This window comes from Oryctolagus cuniculus, chromosome 4 (assembly GCF_051225735.1).
Source record: "Oryctolagus cuniculus isolate XC-2025 breed Fujian yellow rabbit chromosome 4, ASM5122573v1, whole genome shotgun sequence".
NCBI lineage: Eukaryota > Metazoa > Chordata > Mammalia > Lagomorpha > Leporidae > Oryctolagus > Oryctolagus cuniculus.
The window spans coordinates 123713267-123732027 of NC_142870.1; the positions used below are offsets into that span (position 1 = coordinate 123713267).

Below are 18761 nucleotides of genomic sequence, written 5' to 3' on the forward strand. Positions count from 1 at the left end.
CAGGCGGCGGCTCCGAGGGCTCAGAGGAGCCGCCAGCGGCCGGGCGGCCACCAAGGCCTCCCACTTTGGTTCCAAGGTCCGCATCGTGCACTTTTGCCTCCATGGGCCCTTTCCTCGGTCAAAAAAATATAGTTAATTTATACGTTGCACTACAATATAAAAACGAAAAGAATAGGGCTGGACCATTACTATGTATTGTTATTCATTACTTTCGTTATTTAAAATTTTCTTATGATTTGAACGGAAATGACTGGTGAGGAGCAGTTTGGCCACTAAGGGGCGGCACGAGGTCACGAATGTTTATGGGAAATGAGGTCGGGGGTGCAACCGGCACCTCCAGCTTCGCCCAGCGTCTCCTCGGAGAGTGTAATGTTTGCTTCTCACAACATCAGGCCCAGGAAGCCGGCGGATGGGGTGGGGCTCACTGCTCCACTCAGGGGCCAGGGAAGGGGCTCCCCGCGGCAGAGGCGGGCTGTCAGACTCTCCCCGGCTGCTCCTCCCTCCAAGGCAGGTGGCGACTCCGAGGGGTCAGCTCTGAGGTCGCCGCGCCGGCTCCGGAACCACCGCCGGGGGGCAGCAGCCCTGCAGCCCCCGCTGCGGCGCGGCGCGGCCTTCAGCAGCCCGGCGGGGAGGGCCGGCACATTCCGCGCCAGCCCCTGCCCCAGCCTCCCTCGGGGCCAAGCATGCCTTTGTTCACGCGCTCCCTGGACCACGTGCGTGAGCCGGGTGGATGGGAGGGTGGGCGCCACGCTCGGCCCCTCCCCGGGGCACTGCACAGGCACATCCAAGGCACACAAAAGGCTATTCACCGCGCCACGAGGATTGCAAGAAAAAGTGCCTCCGGACGGAGCGCCTGAGTGCCCAGCAAGGTGGCAAGGCAGAGAGGCCGCAAACCCAACCAAACACCAGGCAGGTCCCGATCCGATCTCGGGCCGGGCCGGGCCTGGCAGCGGAGAACAGCAGGCCTTTCTCTCTCCACCCTCACCCCCGCAGCTGAGCACACACCCCGTCTCCTCTCCGGAAGGCCAAGTGTGTTTACAGCACAGATACCTGTATTCAGTCCACAAAGGTGAGGGCGGTGCCCACACTCACACGTGAAAAAAAGAAAAAGAATTTCCTTGCAGAATGAGGGCTCATGTTTAGGGAAACGGACGATTCCAAGTGGAGCTGAAGGGGATGTGGCAAGAGGTGACGACCTGAGGTGTGGGAATAAGCAGCCTTGGCAAGGTGAGGGCGGGCCAGAGGCAGGGGAGATGCCTCACAGAGCGGCCTCAGAGCAGAGAGGTGGCGGTGGGACGGGGGTGGGGGTGGGGGTGGGGGACGCAGCTGCTCCAGGGGCCAGGGTGCCGGCCACCCGCGGAGCAGCGCCCTCCAGTCCCGCCCCCTGGCACACGGCTTGACCTCAGCGCTGCTCTGGCGCCCGGCCTGACTGTCACATGGCTGAGGAATGAGAGTCACAGTTCAGTTGCTGTTCTCCACCGGCCCAGCCCTGACGCCCTGCGGGATTGGTGAGTGGAGGCGGTAGTCCAGTCTACACTGCAAGGAGAGAGACTGAGAACCCGGATGGAGAAGAGAGGAGGCTCTGGCTTGGAACCAGATTGCCCATACTGGGCGCTGTCTGCTCCGTAGTACCCTGGGCGGGGGTGGATGGCGGGCCAAGTACGTGGGCCCCTGCCCCCCATGTGGGAGACCTGGGTGGCGTTCCTGGGCTCTTGGCTTCAGCCTGGCCCTGCCCCGGCTGTGGTGCCCTCTAGGGAGTGAACCAGCTGATGAAGATCTCCCCGCACACTCTATCTCTGTCTTTCCAATAACTCGTTTTTTAGAAGAGGAAGGGAAGGGAGCCCTTGGCAGGATGCATTCCTGAGGCTTGGATTCAGCACCTTCCTGGGAGGTCAGACAGGGTGGCGTCAAGCCAGGACTTTTCCCAGGCTGAGCCCAGCTGAGCGCTGCCGCACGATGGCTGATTCCAGGACAGAAGAGGGTTTGAGGCTGCAGCCCCTCATCCTGGCCCTGGGGAGGACTTGGGGGGCAAATACAGTCCAACCCCAACAAGACCAAAGAGACAGTGCGACCTGCCGCCTGCCCCACAGCTGGCCCAGGACAAACGCAGGAAGCCCTGATTCCCCAGTTCATGGCCCGAAGCCCTGACTGGGAGATGACACTACCTGGGACAGGGGAGGGAAAGGCAGCTAGAGGCGTCTTCAGGAAGTCCCACAGGTCAAGGGCACAAAGTAAAATTTAACTTCTTTTGTTGTTGTTATTTTTAAGGTTTATTTATTTAATTTGAAAGACAGAGTTACAGGAAGAGAGAGATCTATCCACTGGTTCACTCCCCAGATGGCTGCAGTGGCCAGGCCAGGCCAAAACCAGGAGCAAGGAGCTTCTTCCTGGTCTCCCACATGGGTGCAGGGGCCCAAACACTTGGGCCATCTTCTGCTGCATTAACAAGGAGCTGGACCGGAAGTGGACCAGCTGGGACTTGAACCGGCACCCATACAGGATGCTGGTAATGCAGGCTGTGGCCACAGCACCAGCCCCCTAAATCCTAGCGTTAAGACCAGACTGGAGATGGAACTGGGTCCCCTAAACAATGAGATTTGTCAGAGCAGCAGGAAAAACAGAGAAACACCCAGCGAGCCAGAGGTGTCGCGCGACGGGGAAGGTCGGTGGGAAGGACACCTGAGAGGGGGCGTCTGGGTTCCTGTTGCCCCCAGTGCTCTGAAGCCTGCTCCTCTAAGCCTCTGGGGCTCTGGGCAGTGGGCCTGTAGCCTGGCCATGACTCGTTCTGCCTGCCGGGGCTTCCGTGGACCGCCTTGGCAGCTCTGGGCCAGCAGCTGTCTTTGCCCTCTGGCTTACAACTGCCCGAGGCCTCCGATACAGACTCTGCCTGGCCTGGCTGCAAGAGGCCTCTCAGCTGGGGCCTCCACCTGGCGTCCACATCCTTTCTTCATCCCTCTCCTGCCTTCTACAATGTGGGCAGTAGAAGCCCGCTCAGCCCCGGGGTCTGGCAGTGCACGGTATAGCAAAAATCAGTTTGGTTGCTTGAGTTCAACAGCCAGATTGCTTTGAATGTTTTTCCAAAAGATCAAAGGAGCAGAGGATTTAGCCCTGGGAGGGGTGTTAGAGAACAGCTCACTCTATACCCTCACAGATGTAGGAACTGAAGGGTGGACCGGCCACGTACTGCCCTCCAGGATTCCATGGAGCCTCCTTCCTCTTGGCCATCCTTCTGCCCGCTGACCCGGAGGCGAGGGAGAAGGTGTTCTCTGGGACGTGCACCTGGGGGCCAGCGCATATACCTGGGCCTATGGAGAATCATGGTCCCCCGAGGATGTCCACTCTCCAAATCCCAAAACCTCTTAATAGAGCATTTGAGCAACAGGGACTTTGCAGGTGTGTTATAGTTAAGGATCTTGAGATGGAAAGCTTATTATCGATCACGGGTGGGGTGGGGCTGGGGGAGAGTGGAAGTGGGGAACACAAGGCTCTTTATCAGGGAGAAGGCGGCATGAGCATTCATCTGATGAAGCCACTCCCCCAACTCGCTTTTATGGCAGCATGAACGCATCCAACCCCTGTTGAATGCTTACACTGTGCCACGATGAACTAGTTTGCTCCTCAAAACAACTATCTCCACTGTACAGGTGGTGAAACAACAGGTACCTCGTGAAGCGATCCGTCCAAGGTCATGCCATGGGCGGGGCTGGAATTTGCAGGTCAGCCCTCTGGCCTCCTTGCTTGTGGCCGGCACGACAGGCCCCTGTGCACCCAGCCTGTGGGAGCATCGTGGTGACAGCCTTGCTGTCTATGGGCAGTTTCTATGGTGAATGTGGAATGGACATGCTCAATTATCAACCTGGGCTGGAATCCAGGATTAACCACTTAATAGTCACTATGAGTGAAAGCTTTTGTCTCGTCTAAAACTCATGTTGAAATTTAATTCCCAGAGCAGGAATCTGTGGCCTAATTAAGGAAGGTGTTTAAGGTCATGGGCTACGTTCTCACAATGCTGTAATGCCACTGGAAAAGGGATTTGTGGAACCCCCTTCTCTCGCCAGGTGAGGAACATTGTTCTGCCGCCCCAGAGGACACAGCTTTTTTTTTTTTTTAAGATTAATTAATTAATTTATTTGAAAGACAGAGTTAGAGAGAGGCAGAGGCAGAGAGAGAGAGAGAGAGAGAGAGAGAGGTCTTCCATCATTGGTTCACTCCCCAACTCCCCAAATGGCCAAGGCCAGAGCTGAGCCGATCTGCAGCCAGGAGCCAGGAGCTTCTTCCGGGTCTGCTGTGCAGGTGCGGGGGCCTAAGGACTTGGGCTATCTTGTACAGCTTTCCCAAGCCATAGCAGAGAGCAGGATCAGAAGAGGAGCAGCTGGGACTTGAACTGGTGCTCATATGGGATGCCGGCACTGCAGGCGGCTTTTTTTTTTTTTTTAAGATTTTATTTTTATTTTATTTGAGATTTAGAGTTACAGACAGTGAGAGGGAGAAAAGGAGAGAAAGGTCTTTCTTCCGTTGGTTCACCCTCCAAATGGCTGCAACGGCTAGAGCTGTGCCGATCCGAAGCCAGGAGCCAGGCGTTTCTTCCCGGTCTCCCACATGGGTGCAGGGGCCCAAGGACTTGGGCCATCTTCTACTGCTTTCCCAGGCCACAGCAGAGAGCTGGACTGGAAGTGGAGCAGCAGGGACTAGAACTGGCACCCATATGGGAAGCTGGCGCCACAGATGGAGGATTAACCTACTGTGCCACGGCGCCGGCCCCCAAGGAGGCGGCTCTACCTGCTGCGCCACAGTGCTGGCCCTAGGATGCGGCTTTTGAGGTGCCCTCTTGGAAGAGACCCAGTCCTTATCAGACACCCAACCTGCCACATCTTGCGCTTGGACTTTCCAGCTTCCAGAACCACATGAAATACATCTCTATTGCTTATAATGATCCTGTCTGTGTTATTCTCTTACAGGAGCACAACCTAGATTTAGACAATAGTGATAGAACTTTAGCAAGGCCTTTAGCCCATCTGGAAAATGAGTATAAATATGCCTGCCTCGGAGACCAGTTGAGAAGTCTGGAAGACATTGGCCAAGCACCAGGGATAGTGCCTCACACAGAGCCAAGATTCAAGACAGATCCAGGGGCTGGCGCTGTGTCGTAGCAGGTAAAGCCCTGGCCTGAAGTGCCGGCATCCCATATGGGTGCTGGTTAGCATCCCAGCTGCTCCATTTCCCATCCAGCTCTCTGCTATGGCCTGGGAAAGCAGTAAAAGATGGCCCAAGTCCTTGGGCCCCTGTGCCTATGTGGGAGACCCAGAAGAAGCTCCTGGCTCCTGGCTTCAGATCAGCGCAGCTCTGGCCATTGTGGCATCTGGGGAGTGAACCAGCAGATGGAAGACCTCTCTCTCTCCCTCTCTCTTTCTGCCTCTCCTCTCGTAACTCTGACTTTCAAATAAATAAATAAATCTTAAAGTAAAAAAAAAAAAAAAAAAAAGACATACTCACCCCTTTCCTGATCTCCTCCAGCCTTTCCTCTAAGGTTCTCTAGAACCTGAATGAGTTTCTCCTAGTTGCTTCTTGAGTGTGTTATAAATACAGTTCTCCTCCCAATTGGCAGGCAACTTTGAAGAAATTAATAGTGGGGAAATTCTATGATGGAGAAAGCACACTTACTAAGCTTCTTTGAACAGTGAGTTCAACTCCTAACACTTGAGAGGGAGGAAACCTGTGCTACTATTTGAGGAAAAACAAGGAATGATTCATAAATTGGCCCAGCACACCCCAGAGCAGCTGTGTTGCCCAGGGTCTGGGTGCTGGGTGCGGCTCCCACAGCTGCAAGGTGTGCTGCCTGCGAGGCAGCTGTTACTGATTTAAAAAGCACTGAAGCTTCTGAGTGACTCACTCAAAAGACTAATTCATTAGACTAGACACGCTTTCTTAGGGGAGAGAGGGGCAGGTTGGCCTTTGGTAAAATGCCTTGCAGGTGAATGTCACCTGGACAAACACCAAAATTGTGCAGAACAGAACTGCACATGCCTTTTAAAGCATAGTGAAAAAACATCTGGGGCCTGTCCAGAATAATTAATAGTTATATCCTCCTACTTACAGGACATTTTGAAGGGGTTGTAAAAGATACGGGGGAGGGGGGATTGGTAGCATAGTGGGGTAAAGCCACTGCGTAATGCCAGCATCCCATATGGGTGCCGGTTGAGTCCCGGCTGCTCCACTTCCAATCCAGCTCCCTGCTAACGCACCTGGGAAAGCAGAGCGAAGATGGCCCAAGTCATTGGACCCCTGCATCCAGGTTTGAGACCTAAATGAAGCTCCTGGCTCCTGACTTTGACCTGGCCCTGCCCTGGTCATTGTGGCCATTTGGTGGCCCTAACCATTGCAGCCATTTAGGGAGTGAATTTAGGGATGGAAGACTTCTCTTGTTGTCTCCCCCTCTCTCTGTAACTCTGCCTTTCAAATAAATATTTTTTTTAAAAAAGGTATGAGTACCTTAAACAAACGATAAATAAGTTCAAGAAAGAAAAATCTGGTGGCAGATGGGGACAAGGATGATATAGAATGGAAACTATGTCAGAAAACCCAGGCTAAGGGGATTCTTGAAATTGAGTAGAAAATTAAGCTCTGAGATTCCTGGCAGTGAAGGCAAAAGAATGGTCCCATGTACTCAATGGCTGTCATTAACTGATAAAAGAAAGTATAGTCAAACTTTATTCCTTTTTTAAAGACATTTATTTATTTGAAAGAGTTACAGAGAGAGGCAGATACACACACACACACACACACACACACACACACGGAGAGAGGGAGAGAGAGAGAGAGAGAGAGAGAGAGAGACCTTCCATGCACTGGTTCACTCCCCAGATGGCCACAACAGCCAAAGTTAAACCACACTGAAGCCAGGAGCCAGGAGCTTCTTCCAGGTCTCCCACATGGGTGCAGGGGCCCAAGGACTTGTGCCATCTTCTACTGCCTTCCCAGGCATATTAGTTAGGAGCTGAATTGGAAGTAGAGCAGCTGGGACTTGAACCGGTGCCTATATGGGACACCGGAATCATAGGTGGCAAATTTTCCTTCTACACCATCCTGGCCCCCAAACTTTATTCTTGTACTAAAGTCCAAGTTGAAATTATTTGTTAGTTTTTTTTTTAATATTAAGCAGTAAAATGTTTATGGCAGTTTTATGGAGAATCATGTTTTAAAATGACACTGGTTAGAAACTCAGGGCATCATGTCATGATGCCAGGAAGTCTCTCTGTGGAATACCAGTGTGACTGAGTCCAGGAAGAGCCCACCGCGATTCCAGAGTGGGGAAAGTTTACAGAAGTGCCAAGCCCTGTACCCTACATCTTACCTCTGCTAATTCTTTTGACATCACCCACCTAATCCCCTTTTAAAATATAAAGGTAAACTTTAACAGCACCATTTAATAGTTTTTCTAATAAGATTGTTTGACATGAACAAGTTGATGTGTATGCAATATATGTAAAATGTGAGTACAAGTTTGTCCTTCTATTTGGATAGAAGATACTGTGTTGAAAGGAATTTGTGCAAACTTCAATAGACATTCAATCTAGAAAAATAAAACCCCAGTTGTGGACTGAATTGATTTTTGGAAAAAAAAAATCTGGAATAGTTAGCTTTGTTTTCTGAAGTTTAAAAAAAAAAAAATATCCCCAGGGGCTGGTGCTGTGGCGCAGGAGGTTAAAGCCCTGGCCTGAAGCGCCAGCATCCCATATGGGCGCCGGTTCGAAACCCAGCTGCTCTACTTCTGATCCAGCTCTCTGTTATAGCCTGGGAAAGCAGTGGAAGATGGCCCAAGTCCTTGCGCCCCTGCCCCCACATGGGAGACCTGGAAGAAGCTCCTGGCTCCTGGCTTTGGATTGGGGCAGCTCTGGCCATTGCAGCCATCTAGGGAGTGAACCAGCAGGTGGAAGACCTCTCTCTCTGTTTCTACCTCTCTCTGTAACTCTGTCTTTCAAATAAAATAAAATAAATCTTAAAATAAAATATCCTGGTGTCAGTGCTGTGGCGTGGCAGGTAAAGCCACATCCTGCAATGCCTGCATCCCATGTAGGCACTTGTTCAAGACCTAGCCATTCCGCTTCTGATCCAGCACTCTGCTATGGCCTGGGAAAACAGTGGAAGATGGCCCAAGTGCCCCTGCATCCACGTGGGAGACCCGGAAGAAGCTCCTGGCTCCTGGCTTCTGATCAGCGCAGCTCTGGCCTCTGTGGCCATCTGGGGAGTGAACCAGTGGATAGAAGACCTCTCTCGCTGCCTCTGCTTCTCTGTAACTCTGCTTTTCAAATAAATAAATAAATCTTAAAAAAAAAAAAAAAAACAGCAGAAAGGGGACTTACTCTGAATTTTTTAAAATTAGAGACCGAAGAAAAGAAGATTCGCCATAGCCTTCCTTAATTATTATCATCATCACATTAAATGTTATTAGTTCTTCTTAAGAGAATTATCAGATGGTCAAAATTTACTAATTAGTCACGAAGTGTGTCCCAGGACATCCTGCACTGTAAAACTTGGCCTAAAGAAGCTTCGAGTTCTCTACAGGGTGGGGGGCAGGGTCCTGGGGTTTAGTTCCGGGAGGGGGTTACAGGGCTCCTGACTTGCATCAACCCCAAAGTACGACCCCTCGCAACCAGAGGTGGCAGCCTACCACCTAAAGTCTTCCCAGTAGTGCCCGGATTGCTGAGCAGCCACTTGTTCTTTGCAGAAGTACAAGCTTTAATCTGTCTAATCTTGAAAACTGAACTCCTCATTGCAACAGCAGCTGTCCAAGGGACACCGGTCCTTGAGGCCCGTGCATTCACAGAACCTGGCGGCAGCGCCGCTGGCCAAGGGGAGGCGGGCACGGGAGGCCTGACAGTTCTGGTGGAAGGCCTCGCCCACGAAACCAGCTGCGTGAGCACTCGTCCCGCCTGCCTTAGGCAACCCTCCCGGCTGGACGAGAGCGGCGTGGTCTGAACATGGGTCCCGGGCTCCAGCTCCAAAACGCCCTGCGTGGGCCTCCAGGGAGCCACTTGGTGCTGTAAGGACATGCACAAGATCCTGTGATCCTGGAACCTGCTGCATTTGAACTTCATGTACAGTGGACTGAACCGGGAAACTAAGTGACAGCTGGAAGAAGAAAAGAAAATCACTAGGGAAGAGCACGGGTATCTGGATTTGTCAGTTTAAAGAGAAAGTTTCCAAACAGCAGAGCAGAGATTCCTGTCAAGTGAAGATCTCCGTGGAGGAATGTCAATTCAGAGGGTTTAATACTTACATTGAAAAATTAATGCTCCCGATGAATGCTGAACGCAAGCAGGACCCAGCATTGGGTCAGCAGTTAAAAAGATATTGCTTGTGGATGCCTACATCCCATATCAGAGTGCCTGGGTTCTAGTCCTGGTTCTGCTTCCTGTTTTTTTTTTTTTTTTAATTGATTACACATTTATTTATTTATTTGAAAGAGTTACACAGAGAGAGGAAGACACATACAGAGAGAGAGAGAGAGAGAGAGAGAGAGATCTTCCATCTGCTGGTTCACTCCCCAGATGGCCGCAATCTTCCACACAGGTGCAGGGGCCAAAGTACTTGGGCCATCTTGCGCTGCTTTTCCCAGGCACGTTGGCAGGGAGCTGGATCAGAAATCGAGCAGCTGGGACTTGAACCAGCACCCACATGGGATGCCAGAATCGCAGTTGGCGATTTTATCCGCTATGCCACAATGCTGGCCTCTCTGCTTCCTGTTGAGGTGCACACTAGGAGGTAGGTAGTAGTAGGTGATGGGTTGGAGTTTCCAGCCCCTGGCTTTGGCTGGCCCTGCCCCGGATGTGACAGGCACTTGAGGAGTGACCTAGTCAATGGGAGCTTTCTCAAGTGATACCTTGATGGGGATGACCAGATAAACATTTGCCACAAAAGAGAGACCATACCAATTATGAAGAAGATGAAAATTAAAGTGTAGATGTTCTTAAAGCCCAGAGATTAAAATGGATGCATCAAGGCTGGGGTTACATTATGAAAGTTAGCAACATGTTTGGAATTCATCCTGATGGTGTCTCTATGGTTACTAACACTGTAGCATTTACTTGTAAAGAAATGTCTGATTTGGGATACATGCTATTTTGAAGCAGATGTGTGATGGGAGTTATATGTTCTTTGCTTAATGGTGTTCTTTTTCTTTGAGAGTAGATTGTTAGCCCTTGTTCTTCAAATTACATAGGTACTGGGTTGCTTCCTAAGTAGTTTTTTTTTTTTTTTTTTTTTTGGACAGGCAGAGTTAGTGAGAGAGAGAGAGAGAAAGGTCTTTCTTCTGTTAGTTCACCCCCCAAATGGCCACTGTGGCCAGTGGTGCACCGATCCAAAGCCAGGAGCCAGGTGCTTGCTCCTGGTCTCCCATGCGGGTGCAGGGCCCAAGCACTTGGGCCATCCTCCACTGCCTTCCCGGGCCACAGCAGAGAGCTGGACTGGAAGAGGAGCAACTGGGACGGAACCGGCCCCCCAACCAGGACTAGAACCAGGTGTGCCGGCGCCGCAGGCGGAGGATTAGCCTAGTGAGCCACAGCACTGGCCACCTAATTAGTTTTTGACCTTAGATTTTTTTTCCATTTATATTTTTAAAAATGTATTTATTTATTTATTTGAAATGGATAGAGAGAAGGAGAGAGAGAGACAGAGATCTTCTACCTGCTGGTTCACTCCCCAAATGGCAGCAATGGCCAGAGCTGGGCTGATGCAAAGACAGGAGCCAGGAGCTTCTTTTGGGTCCCCTGTGTGGGTGCAGGGGCCCAAGGACTTGGGCCATCGTTCTCTGCTTTCCCAGGCCACAGCAGAAAGCTGGATCAGAGTCGGAGCATCTGAGACTTCAACCGGCGCCCAGATGGGATGCTGATGCCTCAGGCAGGGGTTTAACCTTCTGTGCCACGGCGCCAACCCTAGATTTTTTAATATAGCCTTCTAGTCACTGACCTTGAGTTGACCCATATAAATTACTATCAAAGTCTAACTTATCCCTATGTTCATAGTCTACCTTAAATTATTAGTTATATCAAGCCCATTCATATACACATTTTTAAAAAAGATTTATTTACTTATTTGAAAGGCAAAGTCACAGAGACGCAGAGGCAGAGAGAGAGAGTGGTCTTCCATCCACTGCTTCATTCCCCAGATGGCCGCAACAGCGGAAACTGCCAATTAGAAGCCAGGAGCCCAGAGCTTCCTCCGGGTCTTCCCATGCGTGTGCAGGGGCCCAAAGACTTGGGCCATCTTCTACTGCTTTCCCAGGCCATAGCAGAGAGCTGAATCAGAAGTGGAGCTGCTGGGACTCGAACTGGTGCCCGTATGGGATGCCGCCACTGCAGGCAGTGGCTTTTCTTGCTACGCCACAGCTTAAGCCCCAACATGTATTTATTTTAAAGGCAAAATGACAGAGAGGGAGAGACACAGAGGAGAGAAATCTTTCATTTGCTGGTTCACTTCCCAGATGGCTGCAATAGCCAGGGCTAGGCCAGGATGAAGCCAGAAGCTGGAACTCCATCTGAGCCTCCCATGTGGGTGGCAGGGCCCCGAACTCTTGGGCCATCATCCTCTGCTTTTCCAGGTGCATTAGAAGGGAAGTGTCTGGGCTGGCGCCGTGGCTCAATAGGCTAATCCTCCGCCTTGCGGCACCGGCACAGCGGGTTCTAGTCCCAGTCGGGGCGCTGGATTCTGTCCTGGTTGCCCCTCTTCCAGGCCAGCTCTCTGCTGTGGCCAGGGAGTGCAGTGGAGGATGGCCCAAGTGCTTGGGCCCTGCACCCCATGGGAGACCAGGAGAAGCACCTGGCTCCTGCCATCGGATCAGTGCAGTGCGCCGGCCGCGGCGGCCATTGGAGGGTGAACCAACGGCAAAGGAAGACCTTCCTCTCTGTCTCTTTCTCTCACTGTCCACTCTGCCTGTCAAAAAAAAAAAAAAAAAAAAAAAAAGGAAGTGTCTTGGAAGCAGATCAGCAGGGACTCTAACCAGTGCTCTGATATGGGATGCTGGTGTTTGGTGTTGCAGGCGGTGGCTTAACCCACTCTGTCACAATCCTGGCTCCAACTCTGTGATTCTGTATGCTATATTTTTCACTCAAAATTATAGCAGATATTTATATTAATATTTAGAAGTTGTGCATAGATATAATTTGTAATGGCCATTTTTCCATTTAGAAGGCTACATCTTATTTTACTAAATCATTTCCCTACTGTTAGAAATGAGTTATTTCCAGTTTTCTTCTATGATAAATAACACTGCAGAAGACATCTTTCTTAAAGCTTTTTCTACTTTTGGTTTGGGAAACCCGAAACTTTTGGTTTATCTCCTGAAAATATATTTTTAGAAGAATAACTCTGGGTCAAAGATTCTGAATATTTAAAAAAGGTTTTTTTTTTTGTTTGTTTTGTTTTTTGTTTTTTTTTGATGTGATGGTGGCAAAGGAATAGCACTAGAATAGTTTGGGGCATCAGAGATTTCACTGTGACAAGGGGAGTCTTTCTAGAGCTTTAGGAATTTGCTTTGATTTAAAAAAATATATATATACATATGAATATATGAGATACTTGTGTGCTTTACAGTCTTGTCTCCAGTTGAGAGCGTATCTGGCAGTGTTGTGAGGGCTTATACCAAAGACAAACTGGGGCTGCCCAAGTGGCATGACGCCCCGGGGCCATCACAGTAACCTTGGAGATGTCCGTCACAGCCCTTCAGTTCACAGTGGAAGACACTGAGACTACAAGGCTCTCACGGGGATTCTCAACCCCAGTTGCTTATTATAATTGCTTAGGGAGATTTTTTATTATTTTTTTATTTTATTTATTTAATTTATTTATTTATTTTTTTTGACAGGCAGAGTGGACAGTGAGAGAGAGAGACAGAGAGAAAGGTCTTCCTTTGCTGTTGGTTCACCCTCCAATGGCCGCCGCGGCCCGCGCACCGCGCTGATCCGATGGCAGGAGCCAGGAGTCAGGTGCTTTTCCTGGTCTCCCATGGGGTGCAGGGCCCAAGCACCTGGGCCATCCTCCACTGCACTCCCTGGCCACAGCAGAGAGCTGACCTGGAAGAGGGGCAACCGGGACAGAATCCGGCGCCCCGACCGGGACTAGAACCTGGTGTGCCTGCGCCGCTAGGCGGAGGATTAGCCTAGTGAGCTGCGACGCTGGCCACTTAGGGAGATTTTTAAAATCCAGACTCCATCCTCAGATATTCTCATACAACTGGTCTAAGATGAGACCCAGGATTGGTATTATACAAGAGCTCCTTAGGGGATACTAAAGTGAATTGAGAAGCTCTGGTAAAGCAGGAAAACTATGGATGTTAGAGTCATTAATATGTGGTTTAAATCCCAGCTTTGCCTTTTGTAGCTGTGGGAATTTGAGCCAATTAATAACCTCTCCCCTCCTCAGAGTCCGTGTTTGTGAGTCATAAGGGTGACATGAGGGTTAAATGTAATAACTTGTAAAATATCTGTTAAAGTTTCTGGTATGTGATTCATATTCAGAAATGCTGGGTTCTCCTATAGCTAGTTGAGGCCAGAACCATGTTATGTTCTCAGTAGGTGCCCAATGAATGCTAGTTGATGTTCTTCAGTAGCAGAATCTTGGAACATGAATATTCACGTTACTGAGAAAGTTCAAACCACGTTGTAGAGTTGATACCTGGCAGAACAACAAAGCCTTACCTCATAGAGATTTATCTAATTTACTGGGCATTGACTTGCCTCCTGCTTTTAGTTCTTCAGCTGAAATTGTTTCTGATGAAACAATTGATTATGACTGAATTCCTGCTAGAGAAAGTGGTACAGTTTTACAATTACATAAATATACAAAAATCTTTGTGTAGCTTGTATAATAAGCTAAGGATAGACAGTTAAATTGCCCTGTTCAAAAAATTGCCATGAAAATTATAAGACCCATCCCAACCTCATCAAACCATGAGCTAATACTACTCTTTTCACTGATTTTAAAGATTTTTTTTTAAAAGATTTATTTGAAAGAGTTACAGAGAAGGAGAGGCAGAGGCAGAGGGCAGAGGGAGAGAGAGAGAGAAAGAGCAAGATCTTCCATCCACTTGTTCACTCCCCAAATGGCCCAGGACTGGGCCAGGAGTGTCTTCTGGACATGGGTGGCAGGGGCCCAAGCACTTGAGCCATCTTCCACTACTCTTTCCAGGTGCATTAGCAGGGAGCTGGATCAGAAACAGAACAGCCAGGTGACGAACCAGTGCCCATATGGGATGCTGGCATCACAGGTGGAGGCTTAACCTGCTATTTCAAAATGTCGGCCCCTACTTTAAAGATATTCAGCATAATATTTACTCTCTCTGTCCTATTAGAAGTGGTCATGAAGGCTGGATTTAGTTTCTGAATACTTAGGATTGAGGCCTGGCCCCATCAGTCATTGAGTGTGAACCTTGGATGACCATTCTTTGCCTTTTGGCTTCTCATATCTACAGTGGGGGCCCATGTGATATGATGTGACTTTGGCACAAAGTGAATGTAGAACTGTGATGTTGACCCAGAAGAACATGATTATTAAATATTTATTAAACACCTTCTGTGTATCTAGCCCTAGGTGGAAGGTGTTGTGGGAATTGTAAAGCCTTGGGCCTGTTGAGGAGTGGCTTGAAGTCTCACTAGAAGAGACAGATCCCATACATGAGGAACAACCAGGGATCTCCTTCCTTCCACCTAAGAGCTGTAATAAGTCCAACCCAAGTGACTCATGCATGAAATGAAAGGGGATATTTAAGAGATGACAATCACAGTGAAATGAAAGGTTGAAATTCAATTTCCTGTCTCTTAGCATTTTATTTCTCTTCGGTCTCTGACACAAAATCCTGGATGGTAATAACTGAAACACAAGTGTTTCAAGCTAGGCGCTTTCCTAACGGCACATTCCAGTCCTGTATATGTTCGTGTTCTAAATGCCTATTACTTTGTCCAGTTTTTGGCAGTCTTTTGCAAGCCCCTGGCTTTTCCCTACCCCCCTTTAGACCTTGTGTGCCTCAGACAGCCCTGGACAGAACCCACACTGTGTGGAGGACGCACAAAGAGGCACAGTATGCAAATGGCGGTGTAGGCAGTTTGGCCATAGGAATGTGTGCGCTGTGCCACTCACAGATGGTCTATGGGGCAGCAAGTTCGGAGCTGTGAGTCACAGCCCTTGGCAGGGGGCACAGCTGATGAGACTGGTGGGCATTTTCTTTACCCCATCTTAACAGCAAACTCTCAAGTATTTCAATTATCCATTTTTAATATTCTCTTCCAGAAGCAAGAAAAGAAATGACAGCGGTAGCCCGTATATCGAACCTGAAAAGTCAAACTGGACTGTGAAGACAGCAGTTTGAGAGACTCACAATGAAAATGTTTAACAACAGCTGCCCGGGAAGGTGTTGACTGGGGAACTCTTGGCGCTTTCCTAACAACAGAAGGAAGACAGACCAGGATATTTCATTGATTTTTTTTTCCAGTTGAGTATAGCAGTACCGCCACGAGAAAGAATGTCTGCCCTAGCCCAGGGTTTTAGCCCTCAGTGTAGCCACTGACTGACTCCCTTTGGGCTGTTGTGCAAATCATTCGTCTCTGGGGGTCTCAGTTTATCCATCTGTAACGTGAAGGGTTGGTTCAGGTAAGTGCTAAGGTCCTTCCTGGCTAGAACATCCTGATTCTATGCAAGCTGTCTTGAGGGTTGCTAAATTATGCATTGCTCCACCCATGGAGAGCTAACTTTGTGCCAGATGAATAAAGTATACTCATTGACTTTCTGATTAAGTGGAGCCCAGGCACCCCCATGCACTGCACTGCACTGTGCTGTGCTGGGTTGATGAGTCTCCGCCTGAGGGAAGACAGAGCTATTTTGAGGCAGGGCTGATTAGAGATAAGGTGTCTCATTTCTCTACCAGTCTCTGGCCCTGACTCACCCAGAGTTCTCGGGCTAAAAGCTTAACCCTTGACGGATGGCTGCAGGCTAACTCCTCTACTGCCTGTGAAAATGGAGCCCAGGACCCTGCTTCCCCAGCCCCAGCCATATGAGTGTCGGCTAAGAACATTCTGGGCCCGTCCTTGCCCAGAGAGCTTCTCTGGAGTGCAACCCTTGCTCGTCACCTCTCTCCTTGACATCTCTTGTTTGCTCTTCCTGCTATTCACGGAATCTTCTGAGTTCTAGAAAGGGCATCGTCTAAGTAATCCTCTTACCAGCAAAGAAATCCTGCAACCCTGTTAGGAAGGGGGATGGAAGTGTCACAAGATGCTTAAAAGAGGCACTGGACAAAGCTGCAAATACCTTTGCTTGGAAAAGCCCAAAACACGAATTCTACAAAAAGCCACTGTACTTATACTGCCAAGGAATACTTACCATCTCATTTTAAATAAAAAAACACTTTTTTTACCAGCATAATTTTTTAAACAGAATGTTGTAAAATGCTTTATTTATTTACTTCCACTCTTGTGTTGTCTTTGATTTGCTCTATGGCTGGAACGTGTTGATAACGACCTTGTGGCATATACGGAGAGCACTGGGGACCCGGGCTTGTGTTATACCTGATTTTATACAGTTCCTTTATTTCTACAAGCTAGATACAGATGAAGTTTTAAAAACTGACTCATATTTCAGACACTTGAGAGAGTTCACCTCTAAAAAATATGCACCCCAAAGTCCTCCCCCTTTTTTAAAAAAGATTTATTTATTTATTTATCTTAAAGACAGAGTTTAGAGAATGAGGGAGACACAGAAAGAGAGAGACCTTCTATCCACTGATCCACTTCCCAAATGGCCACAATGGCTAGATGCAGGCCAGACTGAAGCCAGGAACCAGGAGCTTCTTCTGTGTCTCCCATATGGATGCAGGGACCCAAGTACCTTGGCCATCCTCTGCTGCTTTCTCAGGCATGTTAGCAAGGAGCTGGATTGGAAGTGGAGCAGCTGGGACTCAAACCTGCGCACAAATGGGATGCTGGCATCACAGGTGGTAGCTTAACTCCCTATACCACAACTCTAGCCTCCAAAGCCCCCCCCCCCCACCGCCCCTTTTTAAAATTTATTTATTTGAAAGAACAAGAGAAAGAGAGACAGACAGATCCTCCATCCATAGATTCACTCCCAAATGGCCACAATAGCCAGGGCTGGGCCAGGCCAAATCCAGGAGAGGAGCTGGGAGCTCCATCTGGGTCTCCCACTGGGGTGGCAGGAGCCCAAATTCCTGGACCATCATCTGCTGCGGTGTCAGGAACATTAGCAAGAAGATGGATTAGAAACAGAGAAGCTGGTAGTGGAAGTGGCACTCAGATATGGGATACAGATGTCCCAAACCCACAGTACCACTGTGCCCCTCCCCATAGCCCCCCCCCCCTTTTTTTGAGATTTATTTATTTATTTAGAAGGCAGAGTTACAGAGGCAGAGGCAGCAAGAGAGAGAGAGAGAGAAAGAGAGATCTTCCATCTGCTGGTTAACTCCCTAGATGGCTGCAATGGCTGGAGCTGTGCCGATCAGAACAGGAGCCAGGAAATTCTTCCAGGTATCCCACGTGGGTACAGGGGTCCAAGGACTCAGGAAATCATCTACTGCTTTCCCAGGCCATAGCAGAGAGCTGGATGGGAAGTGGAGCAGCTGGGACTTGAACTAGTGCCCATATGGGATGCCAGCACTTCAGGCAGCAGCCCTACAAAGCTCTTTTAAGAACAGTATTTTCCATGTTGGTAATGTCCATGTTGGTAATGCTCCTGGCTTCGGATCTGCCCAGCTCCGGCTGTTGCAGCCATTTGGGGAGTAAACCAGTGGATGGAAGACCCCCCTCCTTCTCTCTCTCTCTCTCTCTCTCTGCCTCTGCCTCTCTGTAACTTTGCCTTTCAAAATAAATAATCTTAAAAGAGAGAGAGAGAGAGAGAGAGCAAGCGAGCTGTGGTATCACAAAGATCCAAGACCTTGGAAAAGCTATATTCATTCACCTCTTTGAGGTTCCCTTTCTCTACCTGTGAGAACAGGATCGCGGGTGTGTGTTGGGTAACAGCCAGAGAGCTGGATGGCATAGCAAACAGGCCAGCGAGGCTCTAGGACCCGAGCGCCAGCTTTGGCTGTGTCCCTGCACGCTGTGTAACCTTGAAGAGGTCACACTCTTCACTGGATCTTAGTTGTCCTCGTCTGTAACACAAGCAGTTGTGCAAAGTAACCTTTATGTCCCTTTCAATCCCGATAGTTTAAGATTTTAGTAACTTACTGGAAGCAAATACAAAGCAGAAGTTGGTGGTGTTGATTTCAACTTCAGCTGGGGAGCAGTGCAGGGTGCCTGTGCCGCTCTGGTGCTGTGTTTGCTCTTGCATTGGATAAGATAGAACGTTCAAGCATTTGTCTGCTTGGCAGACAGTTGTGAGGACCTACTGTGTGCCAGGCACTGTCCCAGACTTGGAAGATACAGCTGTAAGGACAACCTAGCACTGAAGGGCGCTCTCAGTGACACAGAGGAGACAGCACATGAACACTCGTTAAAGAGAAATTGTTTACAAGTTAAATCTATTAGACCACAGATTCTTAATTAGCAAGTAATACACCAGAAAGAGAGTTTCACTCCACTGCTTAGCTTTAGCTCCTAGCATGAGCCCCAGAGTCATGGGGTGAGTTAAAGCCTGGGCTTCTTAATGATTGTTTTAAAATTTTAATCAAAAATTTTAAATTAGAGAAAAATGCATTGAACCCTTATGCAAGCATCATCCAGCTTCAATAATTTGTAACAACTTTGGTTTAAATGATATCTTCT

General features: G+C 49.1%; 1 long non-coding RNA gene across 1 annotated transcript; it reads left to right on the top strand.

The window, feature by feature from the left end:
• Positions 1-3947: 3947 nt before the first annotated feature.
• LOC138849355 (uncharacterized) lies at positions 3948-16407 on the top strand. The gene is made up of 2 exons (XR_011388102.2): positions 3948-4058; positions 15280-16407. It is a non-coding gene; the product is annotated as an uncharacterized LOC138849355 (long non-coding RNA).
• Positions 16408-18761: the final 2354 nt, after the last annotated feature.